The sequence below is a fragment of the Rousettus aegyptiacus genome, unplaced genomic scaffold (genome assembly GCF_014176215.1).
Source record: "Rousettus aegyptiacus isolate mRouAeg1 unplaced genomic scaffold, mRouAeg1.p scaffold_m13_p_6, whole genome shotgun sequence".
Classification (NCBI taxonomy): Eukaryota; Metazoa; Chordata; class Mammalia; order Chiroptera; family Pteropodidae; genus Rousettus; species Rousettus aegyptiacus.
The window spans coordinates 108,180,560-108,195,347 of record NW_023416309.1 but is presented as its reverse complement, the minus strand read 5'-3'; the positions used below and the strand labels follow the sequence as shown (position 1 = coordinate 108,195,347).

The following is a 14,788-nucleotide window of genomic DNA, read 5'->3' as shown; positions in this document are numbered from 1 at the left end:
AAGCAAAAGCACTGGCAGTGTCTTTAAGTAGGAGTATTAACAGACACGCTTAAAAAGGAAAAAAGTAGTTATAAATGAAATAACATCTTAGCTACACATGGGTACAGTTGGTTTTAAGAATGCTTGAAAGGAATTTTTTTAATTATTTAAACTTTCATCCTATATAATATTTTTAAGATGACACAAAACCCAATGCAATCTGTTTTCATAATACTAAATTCCAAACGAGTGAAAAACAAGTGGGTTTTCCCAACACTTATATTTTTATTTTTTTTAAAAAGCCACCATTACGGATGCATTTTACTGATAGATGAGTAACTGTGAACAAACCAGATACCATTTGGAGACTGAAGTAATAGCACAAGAAGAAGAACTAACCGATTTGGGGCCATGGACGTGCGAACTGTGATTTAACATGTGAGCCCTCCATATTTCCTGGTGTATCTTCCCCATGGCAGCTGTCAACTGCCTTTTGGTGGAATTCCTTCTTGCAGCTGAGAGTGCTGGTTAATCTCAAGGTCTTTCCAAATTCTGGGACTACCACGTACGACTCTGACCTCAGGCAGTATGTCTTCTCCCTGTGTGTTTATACATTGGGGATAATAATAGCACTTTTTTTTTTTTTTCTCATAATCATGCTGATCAAATGAGATAATTCATTAAAATGCTTAGAGCAGTGTATGCCACACAGGACATCCTTAAAACATTTAATTATCATTTGTCCTGTCTACAGCCATGCCACCCTGAACAAGCCCAATCCCGTCTGATCTCGGAAGCTAAGCGGGGTTGGGCCTGGTTCGTATTTGGATGGGAGACCACCTAGGAAGACCAGGTGCTGTAGGCATAAAAAATAAAAAATAAGGGATTGTAAACTGACAAGGTGTTCACAATCTGTGAGGTCCACCAAGGGTTGCCATGCCTAAAAAAATTTAAAAAATAAAATAGTTATCGTTTCTCCTAAAGCAAACAACCTAGAGCAAGGATACCAACATTTCTTTATTTTTCATCTAGTTCTCACTCTTTACAAAGTGCTGTGCTCTGTAGTATGAGAGATACAGAACTTTATACAAAAAATACCCATAATTTAAGGCAATTTTCAATTTAGGGGAGGAGAAAAAATTTCTGCAAACGTCTACAGAAGGTGACCATGGACTCCATGATTGGACCTGCCAGCCCAAGGTTCTGGTGTGTCATTTAAAGCAATTCAAGATTATGGAATTCACTGGGCAAAGCACAGTTTTTCAGTGAGCACCTACTATCTTCCAGGCAGTGGGCTTGGTAGTAGAGATATAACAAAAATAAGATGCATTGCAAATGATTGTACCACACTGACAGATTGGAATCAGGATGTGTTCAAAGGGAAATAGAGTGAATCTTTCTTGGAGAGATGGAGAGAGGGTCAGATATCAGAGACGTAGAGAAGTGATATGGTTTGAACCCCCAAAATCAAAGCAATGACAGATACTCCAGGATGGTGAACCATGCATACAGTGGCAGGAAGCCTGGAAAGCAGCGTGGTGCATTTCTCACTGTCAATAGTCCTACCTGGCTGAAGGAAGGAGAGAGGGTGTCGGAGATGAATCAGTGAGTAGACAGTCGTTCAAGATGATTATTTGAAGCTCATATTCCAAATTCCTGCAGGTGTCAGAAAGAGTGGTTGAAAAATTATGTCTGTATGTGCAGAAGTCCTGGAGCATTCGCCATTTCTGCACATTCACTGGACACTGCCATTTGAATCTGTGTTCTCTGATCTTTTCCAATTGAGGTCTCACTGCTGCCTTGAAAAAAACGTGCTTGAAAATAGAAATTGCTATAAATAAAATGATTCGAAATTATTCTCTTTTTCAAAGGAAGAGCTCTTTGTGCTTTCCATTTAAGGCACTTTATTTTTGGCAAGATTTTCAGAAAAGCTCCCTTTTAAAGAAAATATAAGTTTTCCTTCCTAGAGGCACAATATGCAGACATGAGGAAATATCCGTCAAGAAGACAAAATAAACATGTAATTCATAAGAGCCTTGAGCCAACTGGAATATATTGAGTACTGTAATAAGTCTGAGTGTGTGTGTGTGTGTGTGCGCGCGCGCGTGCGTGAATGTGAAAGAGGGGGAAAGGAGAGAGAGGGAGGAAAGGGGAAGAAAGAATAGAAAGGAAGTAAGGGAGAGAGAGAGGAAAAGTAAGGAAAGAAGGAAGAAAGGAAGGGTGGAAGGAAGGAAGGGAGGGAGGAAGGGAGGGAGGGAAGGAGGGGGGGAGGAAGGAAGGAAGGAAGGAAGGAAGGGAGGGAGGGAGGGAGGGAGGAAGGAAGGAAGGAAGGAAGGAAGGAAGGAAGGAAGGAAGGAAGGAAGGAGAAGGAAAATCTCCTTCAAGACTTTTGGCCCGTGATGTGGATTTCAGGACGGATAGCCCCATTCTCTCCCAGACTCAGGCAGGATAGTGCTAGTTCCTCAAAGGATTCTGAGTTGCCAAATGATTGTTGCTTTAGGTTTTGCTTTGTGGTCTGACTCAGATCCAATCTGTGCTAGTATGCGTGTCTCTAGTTATAATAGATCCCACCATTAGTGCTGGTTTTACACATAACAAATAACATTAATATATTACCCAGAAATGGAAGGGCTGAGATGGGGTAGGAAATTGAATAAACTACAGACTTCTTTTTTCATTCCAGACAACTTCAAGTTCAACATGACCAGTCCCATTGTACTTTATCTCTGTCCTATTTGTAAGGTAACTAAGTGCTTTGAAATAATTTTTTTTGGGGGGGAGGGGGTACTTGCTATAATATAGGTAACAAAAAGCCTTAAATCTTAAAATCTACACTAATGAGGTCACAGTCTGCATCCATTCATCTTCTTAGAGGTTAATTCACTTTCCTCAGAGAAAAGAATTTGCTCCAGGTCACAGAGGACACCTTGAACCTAGGCACACCATGCTCCTTGGTCATGAGAGGAAGGTTAATGCCAGTGAACCCCAACACATCCCACAATCAGATGATTGCACTTTACTGGGTTGGGCTAACGATATCATTTCTGTTTTAGAAAGAATAGCACTTTAAAAAACAAATAGAATATAGGAAACAGCATAGCTTAATGGAAAGAGAACAGACATTGGAATCCATGAGATCCAGGTTCATTTTTCAGCTCTCCCATTGGAGTAATCACCTAAATCGCACATATTTTAAAGATTAGACAAAACTATAGCAGGTGCCAGTTGGAGTACCTGGCACATGATAGGCCCAAAATGCTAGCCCCCCTTTTTTTTTTAACGCAATCAATAAAAAATTAGGATGTAACAAACTGAAATTCAACACAAAGTTAATTTTCAGTGGTAGAAAGTCAAGGGCAAATAGATGAGGCAGTAAGTAGGCGTTAATGCAAAGTAGAGAGAACAGTACGAATGCAAAAGGTAAGTTTCAAGACATCTCAAGAAATTAGCAAAGATGAGGCCAGAGATCGTAGGTAAAATAAAGGACCACTCATCCTCTACTCATCCACTCTGCCAGTGATCAGCAGAGATTATTAAAGGAGGTTCGGCCCCATGTATAAAATGTCTTCCCTTTCAGTTTTGTTTAAATGGAAAGACCAGGATGACCTTGAGTGACCCTGGGCTGTGTCAGTGAAGCCTCGACAGCGCCTCCTACACAGAGAGCTAATATGTAAACGTGGAGATTCCCCAGCACAAGGCTGGTCACATACTCCTTGTATGGCTTTGAATACCTGATGGCCATTTAATGTCTCAAGGCCTCACTTTTTTTTTTTTTTATCTGTAAAGGGGATGGACAATGTTATCTAATTTCAAACTGAGAAAGGATGATGGTGTTATCGAGGATCAGGAAGATAAAGGTGGGGGTGGGGGCAGGAGCCTCTGTATGGCAAAGTGCAGGATTCGGCAGCTGTCAGTCAAGTTCAGCATCCTGACACCTCACATTGTTGCAAAAGGCTACTTCCCACTTATCTATATACCCACAGATGATACTCGTTTACTTTAAGTCCATCTTGTCATATATACTGTACATGCACTTACAAGTATATATCATATATTATGTGACCTTGAGTCCTATGTACATGTATAGAATTTGTTCAGTTGGCAGGAAAAAATAAAGAAGAAAAAGAAAATATTCGCACTTGTTTAAAAGATTTAGACTCCCCTCCCCCTTTATTTATTTATTTATTTCAGTTCAAGAGAAAATCAGCGGATTCAGCCAGACAGTAGCTGTATCTTTTGGCAGTAGAAATAATCTAATAAAAACATCACATTTCAAAAGAAAAGATGAGGGGGAAGGGGAAGAAAGAAAACCCATCTCAGACATCAGTAACGTCATTTCAGCCCAAAATATATTTTACTCTGAGTTTGTGTTTTTTGGACTCGCACAGCTTACAATGGTTTTTATCCCAAGTTCATGCCACCAGCGTTGGAATTCATAACACAAACATTGAGACCAGGCAGTGAGTGACAGCTCTGACTCTGTTAATACCCCGTAGTAGGTCCTCTACCATGGTCAGAAGTTAAGATTTATTTTGACAAGCTTTCTCCTTGTTTTGTAGACTAGAAGCTTATAATGGAGGCTATCCTGTGACCGTATACATGTCTGGCGTAGATTATCAGACTCTCTAGCAAAATGGTAGAGTGCCCCTTCCCCTGCACACCAGACCTCACAGAGCCTAGAACTTGTTTTTGATTAAGTTGTTATCATCTTTAATGGGTAGGATCTGGATCTTGTTTTCGAGGTGGAAGTGATCACGGATGTAAGCATCTCAATTAAGGAAGACTCCCCGATTAAAAAAAAAAAAAAACCTTAATTTTTTCCTGAGGTCACTGTCGATTTCTCACCTCCAAAAGGGTCTTTTTCAAAAAGAAGGTTTAGATAGCTTTTTCAATGAAGTCTGCTGAGATTTTCAAGAACGAGTAAATGAGGGTGCTTTTCCGCAAAGTGATCATTTGAAGAGGCTTCATTAGTAGAATACCTAGGTTGCTTTTAGAACAGATTGGTGTGTCTAGCAGGCTGGAGAAAAAGGACCACACCACTATTCTTATAACGAGAACACTCATGCATGCCTTTCTTTTCAACATATGAGTTCTAATCTTTAATTGTGTCTCTATTAATAAAGTGAAGCTCAGAATACATATGCTTATGGGTATATATGTATGTGTATATGTGTGTGTATAGATATATGTATGTATGTGTATGTATGTATGTGTGTGTGTGTATATATATATATTTAAAATCTAGAAACCAGGCAGTGAAGTTATTTGTGCTAAAGAGGCAAACTCTGAACATCGTCTTCACAAGTGTTCTAGGAAGGAGTTCAAAATAATAATGCTCAATGCTGAGAATGTCAAGTGGGTCTGAAACAAGCTAATTTACCCATTTATTATTGCAGTTTTTAAAACATTAGAACCTACTGCATAGGTCTTAAGCCATTATACTTATTCAGTGAGAGATTATCCATCATTTAGTAGCCAAATTAGACTTTACCTCTTGCCACCAGAATACAGCTAATATTTACCCAAGGTATTTCAATGCTCAATATAATTTGTTCATTGTTCCCTCTGTTCGTTGCACACTTAGATTACTTGAATATAAACAGTGTGACATCATCTGATTATAACCAGCAAACTACTGACTAACAAGTTCTCCTTTGTTATTACATTAAGTATTTCATTTGAACATTGTTTAACAAGTGGGTAGCCAATAGGCAATTAAACATTGCAGTCTCAAAAAGGTAACTGTAAGTCTACTCCTTACATTACCAGCCTTAACATAGACAGTACGCTTTTAACTTATTTGCTGTTATCTCAGGTTAGAGATTTCACATATACTAAGATTACTGTAAGACTTCCATTCCTTAAAGACTTAAATATACCTAATATTTTTAATTGCTTTTGTCAACCGTAGTCAGATTTTTCTATCAATTTCCAAAGCATGCGAATTCAGATAATCTATAATCCATTTCCTTAAAAGTTTTGGCCTTACTTACTAAGTGTTGTTTTTCTCTAAAGCTATGATGCATACCAAGGATCTTTCAGACTAACGAGGAGTTTAGAGTATCTGCTTTCCTCACTGGAAGGAAACGCAAACATTTAGCAACTGTTTTCAGACCAAAGGAGAACAAAGTTGTGTAATATATTTTTTTTTAAATAGTCTTCTTAGAGCGCACAGGAAAATGGTACCTATAATTCAATAAGGCAATGCTAGCAAGGCACTTAATACAAGTATTGACACATGCACGATGCTCAATACAGTCGATCTGTTATGATAGTAATGATTATTTGAGTTATTAAGTGCAATGGCTAGACTTGTCCATCTTCGATTCTGAAACACTCGGGAGAACACATCCCCGTACAAAGGTCATCTCTTTCTCCTCACCTCCCCCCACACCCCATACTCCCAACCACCACCGCCAGGCCTCTTTGAAGCACTTTGGGGACTTAGGGATGTAACAGTAAATGTCCTGTGAGGAGAAATCTGTAACTAACTACTATGAATTTCTTGCCCACAAACTGTAGTTGGGGAAGTGAACTAAATGGAAAAGAACAGAGGCACATAAAAACTCTTGCTGAAAAATGGCTATCCCTTACTTACTTTCCAAGACTTTTTTTTTTAACTTATTCTAAGAATAAAGAGGGGGGAAAAAAAACTTGTCAAGTTTTCGAAGAAAAAACACCTTTATTCATTATATTTTAAAATAAGTATTTTTCAAAAGTTTTTTAAATTATAGTAAAATACACAACATAAAATGTACAGCCTTAGCCATTTTTAAATCTACAGTTGAGTGGCATTAAGTACATTCACATGGTCGTGTTACCATCACCACCATCTGTCCACAGAGCTCTTTTCCTCTGGTAAATCTGAAACTTTGTCTTCATCGAACAATAATTCCCCATTCCCCCTCTTCCCACCCCTGGCAACCACCACTCTGCATTCCGGCCCTTTGAATTCGACTATTCTAAGTACCTCGTATAAATGAAATAATACAGTATTTATCCTGTTTTGACTGGCTTGTGTCACTTAGCACAATGTCCTCAAGGTTTATTCGTGTCGTAGCATATGCCAAAATTCCATTTCTTTTTTTAAGATGGAACAATGTTCCATTGTATGTATATATCACATTTTGTTTATACATTCATTTGATGACATTTTGAGTTGGTTCTAGCTTTTGCCTATTGCAAATAATGCTGCTGTGAACATGAGTGTACAAATATCTAGTCAAGTCCCTGCTTTCTGTTCTTTTGTGTATGTTCCCAGAAGTGAAATTGCTGGATCATATGTTCATTCTATTTCTAAATTTTTGAGGAACTGCCTACCATACTATTTTCTATAGCAGCCATTTTACATTCCCACCAACAGTGCATGAGGGTTCCAATTTCTCCAAATCCTCTTTAACACTTGTTATTTTTATTTTATTTTACAGCATTTTATAGCTGTGAAGTGATTTTAATTTTGATCTCCCTAACTCTTGGTTTCGATTCGCATTTCTCTGATGATTAGTAATATCAAGCATCCTTTCATATACTTATTGGCCATTTGTATATATCCTTTGGAGAAATATCTATTCATGTCCTTTGCCCATTTTTTAATTGAGTTGGTTGGTTTTTTGTTATTGTTGCTATTGAGCTGGAAGAGTCCTTTAAAAATCTGAACATTGACCTCATATGATGCATGATTGACAAATGAAAAATTTTGAAATGTTGTGAGAATTATAAAAACATGGCACAGAGATATGAAGTGAGAAAATGCTGTTGGCAAAAATGGCACCCGTAGACTTGCTCAACACAGGGTTGCCACAGACCTTCAACTTGTATAAAAAACACAGTATCTGGAAAGCATAATACTGTGAAGCACAATAAAACGGAAGTATTCCAAGACACCTCCCTTCTCAACGTACACTTACCTTGAGTGGATTTAAATGATTTGTTTTTGAGCTCTTCTAAAGTACCCACCATAATGCACTGTACTTTTAATTATTTTTTGTCTCCTTCAAAAATGTTCATCCTCAAAGCAGAAATTATATCCTTTTCCTCCCACATTCTGCTCCAAAATTAACATCCCAAAAATACGTCCAAAAGGAATAAATGCATGAAGGTAATCTTCTAGTCTCTCTACCTTATATGACAAACCACTCATTTTTGGCTCTGTTAAATTACAGCAAAATATCTTTCTTCACTGCAAGTTAACATATTGTTCCTAGTTCTGCCTTAAATCAAGTGAAGTTTATCTTTTATATGAGAGTCTTCCAGTTGTTTTTATACAAAAACCATGGCCTTTCCCAATGTCAAGACTTCTGTTCCAAAACAAACTTCTCTAGATCCTTTCCAGACTTTTAATCATCCTCTTTATTTAACTATGGATTTGTATGTGGAGGGGTGGGGAGAGTCGCAAGTCATTTTCTTTGGAATTTTTAATGGCAAAAATATAGGAACAATGATGAAATTCTCATAATCACACTATTCGAAATCACAACTTAAAAAAAATGACTTTTGAAGCAGGAGAATGAGAAATATACACAGAAGATATGTGTGCAATTATCCTAAGTTTGAAACGAATCCAATTCATATTTTGTAATTTTCTTTCCTGTGAACATGTGGCAAGCAAATCCTGACCCTTTCTGTACCTCTCAGGTCACTATCATCTTTTATAGGTGTACAAGCTTCTTTACTTTTCCCAAGAAACTAGCTTGTTTTCATGACAGAAGTTGATAAGTTTTCTGAAAACGAAGATATGGAGTCTCCCTAGCATTCTTGATTGCCTGAAGCTAAATTGTACCATAATATCAGATTTTTCCATTTTTTATTTTATTTCTTTTCTTAGTTTTTGCATGTACTTTTGATATATGTATACACACACACACACACACATATATGTATATATATTCTCTCATATGTATGGTCCATATATGTACTTTTAATATTTATATACACATATGTCCTCTCTCATTCATAGATATAGGATTCCTTTCACCATATTATTATAGTCTCTCTCACATAAATATATATAAATACACACACACACACACATGCACACACACTGTGCATTTGTGAATAAGACATGTAAGTTAAAAAAAATCCAGTTGTACTAAATCCAGCACTTGTATTTTACCACTTTTCTTTTTTTATCCTACTGATTTGGGAGGAAAAAATACCAACAAGCTCTAAGTCTGCCATGACAAATGTAGACTTCATCTTGAATCCATGTATGGGTGACATTCGCATGTTGATTTCTTTGCCGCCCTAATGTTTAAGTTTCAAAGCACGTCTTTCCTTGTATCTTCGGCTGAATGAGACATCAAAATAAGGGCCAGATAAAGGCGGAAGTCCTTTGTCTGAAACTGCCCAGGCCTGGCCAGCTGTGATGAAAACTGTCTGAAGTTTCACAGGCTTCTTGTCTGGCTTCAAGCTGGTGTCCGCTTCTTTTATTTTAGAGATTTTAAAGGAATATTGCACTTTAGTACGCAATGTCGCAAGGGACAATGGAAGGCCTGTTCATGGTGCGATCTGAACATATAAATTAGATTAAATCATTTACTAGATGATAAACCGCTGATGACGCTGGAGATACATGCTCTCTTTCCTTGTAATCGTGTTGGTTTCTAAGGTCATTCTAAGATCGGCTTATATCACAGGGGAAACCCGTATGAGGTTGTCTCTCTTACTGGTAAATCTAACCTTTTGCATGTGTTTAATTTTCTAATGTCTTAATATAAATGAAGAGATCGAGTGTTTTTGGTTTAGTTTGTTTCTTTTTTAAAAAATATAGAACCTATTAGAATCATCTACAAACAAGATAATATTGCTGATAGGGAGTAAACAGACAAAATAGAGTAGTTCAAAGATAAACAAAGACATTACAAATTTTAAGAATTTATTTGAACAGAAATCAGCTGGAATCAGGCAGCACCAAACTGGAAGTTGTTAGGCGTGCTTCCTTAACAAGAGCCAGGGAAGAGACTTATACAGAGAAAAAGTGCTGAAGCAAAGCAAGAAAAGTATTTGAGTGGTTATAGCATGAAACTTCCTTGACTGTTCATGATCTATTGCATTTTGATTTTGTAATCTCAAGGCATTTGCAGGCTTAGACTTTGGTTTGCTTAGAGCCTGTCACGGTGTTAGAGCCACATTAGTCTGGTGGCCTCCTTGTTTGATTTAACAGAGTACAACAAATGACATTTGGTCAGTTTTGAATAAGAAATAACAGTGACGTGATCTGAGCAGCAAGTAAATTTGGTCAACTCAATTAAAAAAAAAATCAGACAAACCTGTGGTCTCACATTAAGACTATAAAACATTGTTTTATATGTTTGTACTTCATGTAACTATCTCCTTAATTTGGAATAGAAAGTAAAAATATCCTACATTTGCCTGAGCCTATAGCGTTATTTAGTGTTTAACATTGTTTTAGAGAAAAACCAATGATTATTTCAGAATATGTTGTTTTCTAAAACAGCATAAAGGCAAGTACATATAACACATCATAAAGTATCTCGAATCCAAAAAAGTCAGGAAAATGTGATAATTGTACATATAGGGTCTCTAGCGATTTTGGGGTCTAGCTCCTTGACGTGCTATTGATGAAATCAGGTTGACTCGCCTCCTTATACGTGCCTGTGTTTTATTCGTGCCTGAAAGTCCAGTCCACGTAGCCTGGCCTCAGTGCCTGGCACTCTGCCTCCAGTCCAAGTTCCTGTCCCTTCAAGCCTGCCTCTTCTCCTGCACATCATACATCTGTCAAGCGAGGCTGTTCATTCTTCCCGAGCCTCCCCTGTGCTTTTCCGCCTCTGTGCCTTTGCTCAGGATGTCCCTACAGCTGGAATGCTCATCAGCCCCATCTTTGTTATAGCCCCGAGTGTTCTTTGAGTCCAGTTCAATTGCCCGGTCCTTCATGAAGTTTCCCAAAACCTCTTTTTCATCTTCTTTACGTTATCCTAGACTTGTTTAGCATTCTTCCATAACAGTGATTTTATTCCCCTCTCTAGTTAGATCTTCTTGATGAGATAGTGATTATCCTGATAATAAAGACTGTTTTGTTTATAACTAAATTCACAAAACACCTAATCCAGGGCCTCGTAGATGCCAACAAAGAGGACAACAGATGACTGTAGCCACATGAGCCCAAAGATAATGCCAAATGTTTTAGGTTTTTGCAATGGCAACAACCCACTCCCAGGTACCAATTTCTATTGATTTGTCGCAGTTTAAAAGACCAGCTCAAAACTGAATGGCTTAAAAAAGAATAATTCATTGTTTCCCATGATTCCATGCTTTGGCCAACATGGGAAGTTCTTTTATTTGTCTTTTCTGGGTTATCGTTTGTGGGTACAGTTATCTGATGGCTGGACTGGGGCTGGAGGTTCTAAGATGGCATCACTCACAGGTTTTGCTCCCTCGACCAGCTATAAGTTGGGGCTCCTTGGTTTTCCTCTCATTGATTTCTCATCTTTCATTAGACTTGACTGAATTTCTTCACCATTTGTTGGCTTCAGGGTTTCAAGACAGTAAGAGCCAAAGCTACGTAAACTGTCAAGACCTGGGCTTCAATTCATACATCACTTGTGCCACATTATGGCAGTGAAGCAACTCACAAAGCAGGTGAACAGGGTACTGAAACACCCTGCCTCTTGATGTAAGGCGTTACTATGTCACATTACAAAGATGCTGGGTATGAAAAGGTAGGATTTATTAGGAGTCACTGTTATAACAATCTGTCACACTCCCTTTCTCCTTCAAAGCACCTCTGCAAGTGTATGAAATTATTACTTTTTTATTAACTGTCAGCTTCTGGACCAGTGACATCATGGACCCGGACTCACTTTGATACTCAAAAAATTTTGCTCGTTGACTCTGACAGATTATACACATATGTAGGGTCGCAGAGGTTGAGGAAGGCAAAGTGAATAAAATGGTATCTAGTCCAAATTAACTGCTTATCTTGAGTCCTTTTCACCATTTGTCTCTGACTTTCTTTGCCCAAATCTTTAAGAGTTAATATTCCGTTACTACAAAAGCTTCTCTTACTAGCTTATTCAATATGTGAATTAATACTATTTCTGATACTACTACTACTACTACTACTACTACTACTAATAATAATAATAATAATAATAAATCTTTATTCATTGCCTGTTACATGCCAGGTTCTTTTCGTGCCTTGTCCATATTCAACAGCTCTGTAAGATATATACTATTATTAGTTCGAGAATGTGAGTTTTAGAAAATTGGGGAGCCAGGGTATAAATTTGAACTGTTTATACTCAAAAACTGTGTTTTCTCCACTTACAAAGGATTTTGTGTCTCTTGGATTATAAAGGAAGACGTCAAGGAAAGGACTTGGCCAATAAAGAAATATTTACCGAGCATGTGCAAGCTCTAGGAAGAGGGACTATGAAGCTTTGATAGACTGGCTTCAGTTTAGCTTCAATTTTTCCATTCATTGCTTGCTTACTTTTGCTCTTCTGTCTGTCCAAAATACAAACCTTTCCCTTTAGTCTCACACACAGTTGTCAGTCAATAGTTATTTCTCGCCTTTAATCCAGAAAGCCCAGAATTGAATATCTATATTCTTCTTTTTCTTCTTCATCTTTTTCCACTTATTGTTTTTTTCCTAGTCATTTAATTTATTTAAATTTAGGACTGATGGCTGTGACGATGTATAAGTAATGGCACAGTCTTCTGGAACTTGACTTTGTTGTTGCTGTTCTTGCCGTTTGTTCGTTTTTAATCGATGTAATCGGGTGCTTAAATTATCTTCTAAGATGCCTTCATGATCTGAACTGTGACCTCCAGGGCCAGCATCAGCAGCACCCACTTCTACGATCAGGAAGAGGAAGGGAATGGGCATTTAGGCCAAAGCAGAAAGGAAGTGAACTGTCAAGGGTGCATTTTTCTTTTCTTTCACACTCCCCTTTTTAGCAAAAAAAAAAAGAAAAGAAAAAGAAAGAAAACCTTTTTCAGGCAGCTTGGGTGTCAGCATCCCAATCTCTTTGGATCTGCCATTATGTTCACTCAGATACAGGAAAGTCACACATATCATTTTTCAAAAGGCACAAAAGAGAAAATATTGTAAACTGACAACTCTTTTAGGAAATCCACCTCAGCCTTAAGTTTTAAGATAAAGAGACATATGTGATTCTCCAGTGGATTTCAAATTGAATGCCAGGATTCTTCCAAACTATATTTTTTCAGTAGTTAATTTGAACATGTGAAAAAGGGGAAGAGAGGAATGGGTCCCAAATCTCTTTGTTTAACACCTTATACCGCTACAGAAAATACTCACGCAAATTGCATTAGAAATTATATGAATTCTATCCCCGTCTCCATCAGGGGTTCCTGCTGTGGAGATCTTAACTCTGTTTGATGAAAAGAATGCTCCAGAACACTGGGGGAAATGGAATTAGAATCCCACAGCAGGAACCACTGTGTAGAGGCAGAGATGGAACTCATATTATTTTCTAATAATCATTGCATACTAGAAGGCTGATTTTTCTAAGTGTATCAATTCCCATATTTTACTCCTCATGTGTAAACACACTCACTGTCATAAAAATTGAAGAGAAAAAAGACTAGTTTTAAATTTTCTCTCGAAAGCCTATATTTTTTAAACAACAATAAAGGAGAGCTAACTAGCTGGTAGTACAGATTACAAAATCTAAAATCCTTTGTACCTTATAGTATTTCTACACTGTTGTATTACAGTTGTTTTGTTCTCTTTTTTTTGTTGTTATAAAATTTATTGAGGTGACATCAGTTAATAAAATTATATAGGTTCCAAACATGACAATTCTATCCCATTGAAAAACATGGAAATATTTACAAATGAGGAGAAATGAAGAATGAACAGGCTACCCTCAGAAACATATTTTATGATTGAAAAAAGGAAATAATGATATAAACAATCATGGGCCCCAAGGAAATGACATAAAAGCCTAAATAGTCAGTTTCCTCTATTCTCTCTCTGGGGCCTTAATTCCTTTTTACTCAGCTTCATTTTATGCATTTATTTTATTTTTGTCCTCAGAATAGCCCCCTCTTCTCTCTCGGATACTGATTAGTATCTTCAAAAGCTAATTTAAAATTTTCATAAAAGAGAAACTGATGGGTCCAGCTTGGGCCAGATCTCTACTCTTGGTTCAAATATCTGTGGTTAGGGGGATGGAGTCACATGACTTGATGCCTCTCAGCAGGGCTAATGGAGGTCAATGGTCAGAGAAAGAATCTGGGGTGTATTTATACTTAAGGGAGCAGAGAGTGGGAAGACAAAACTGGAAGAGAACAGAACGAATGTTTCTCGTACATTCCACCTATTTGTTTTTCCAGGTACATACTTAGTTTCCTTAGTGTATAGCTATTGCTAAGTAATAAACTACTGAAAATATATAGCCTAAAACAATAATAATTTATATCTTACGTCCCCAGGCATCAGCTGGGCAGTTCTGCTATTCAGAGCCAAGATTGGCTGATCTTACCTGGGCTCATTTATGCAGCAGCTTGTTGGTGGCAAGTTGACTAAAAGCTTGCTGGTCTAGAATGGCTATAGTGGGTCGACTCTCTCCTCTCCAGGTGGTCCCCCATCCTCCAGCAGACCATCTGAGCTTATGCTCATGACAGACTGAGGGTCCACTGGAGAGAGAAAAAGCATCATAATCTCCTGGGGTGTGATTTCAGATAGCCATGATATAGCTTCTGAGGATTCCATTGATTCAAGCACATCTCAAGGCCATTCCCATTGGCCTAGACACCATCTCTTAGTGGGAGGACCTTCAAAGCCATATTGCGAAGGGCATGGCCAAAGGGAGGCCATGAA

At 37.8% G+C, this 14,788-nt stretch overlaps 1 pseudogene; it reads left to right on the top strand.

The window, feature by feature from the left end:
- The first annotated feature begins 725 nt into the window (after positions 1-725).
- Positions 726-844, top strand: LOC118604175 (annotated as a pseudogene).
- Positions 845-14,788: the final 13,944 nt, after the last annotated feature.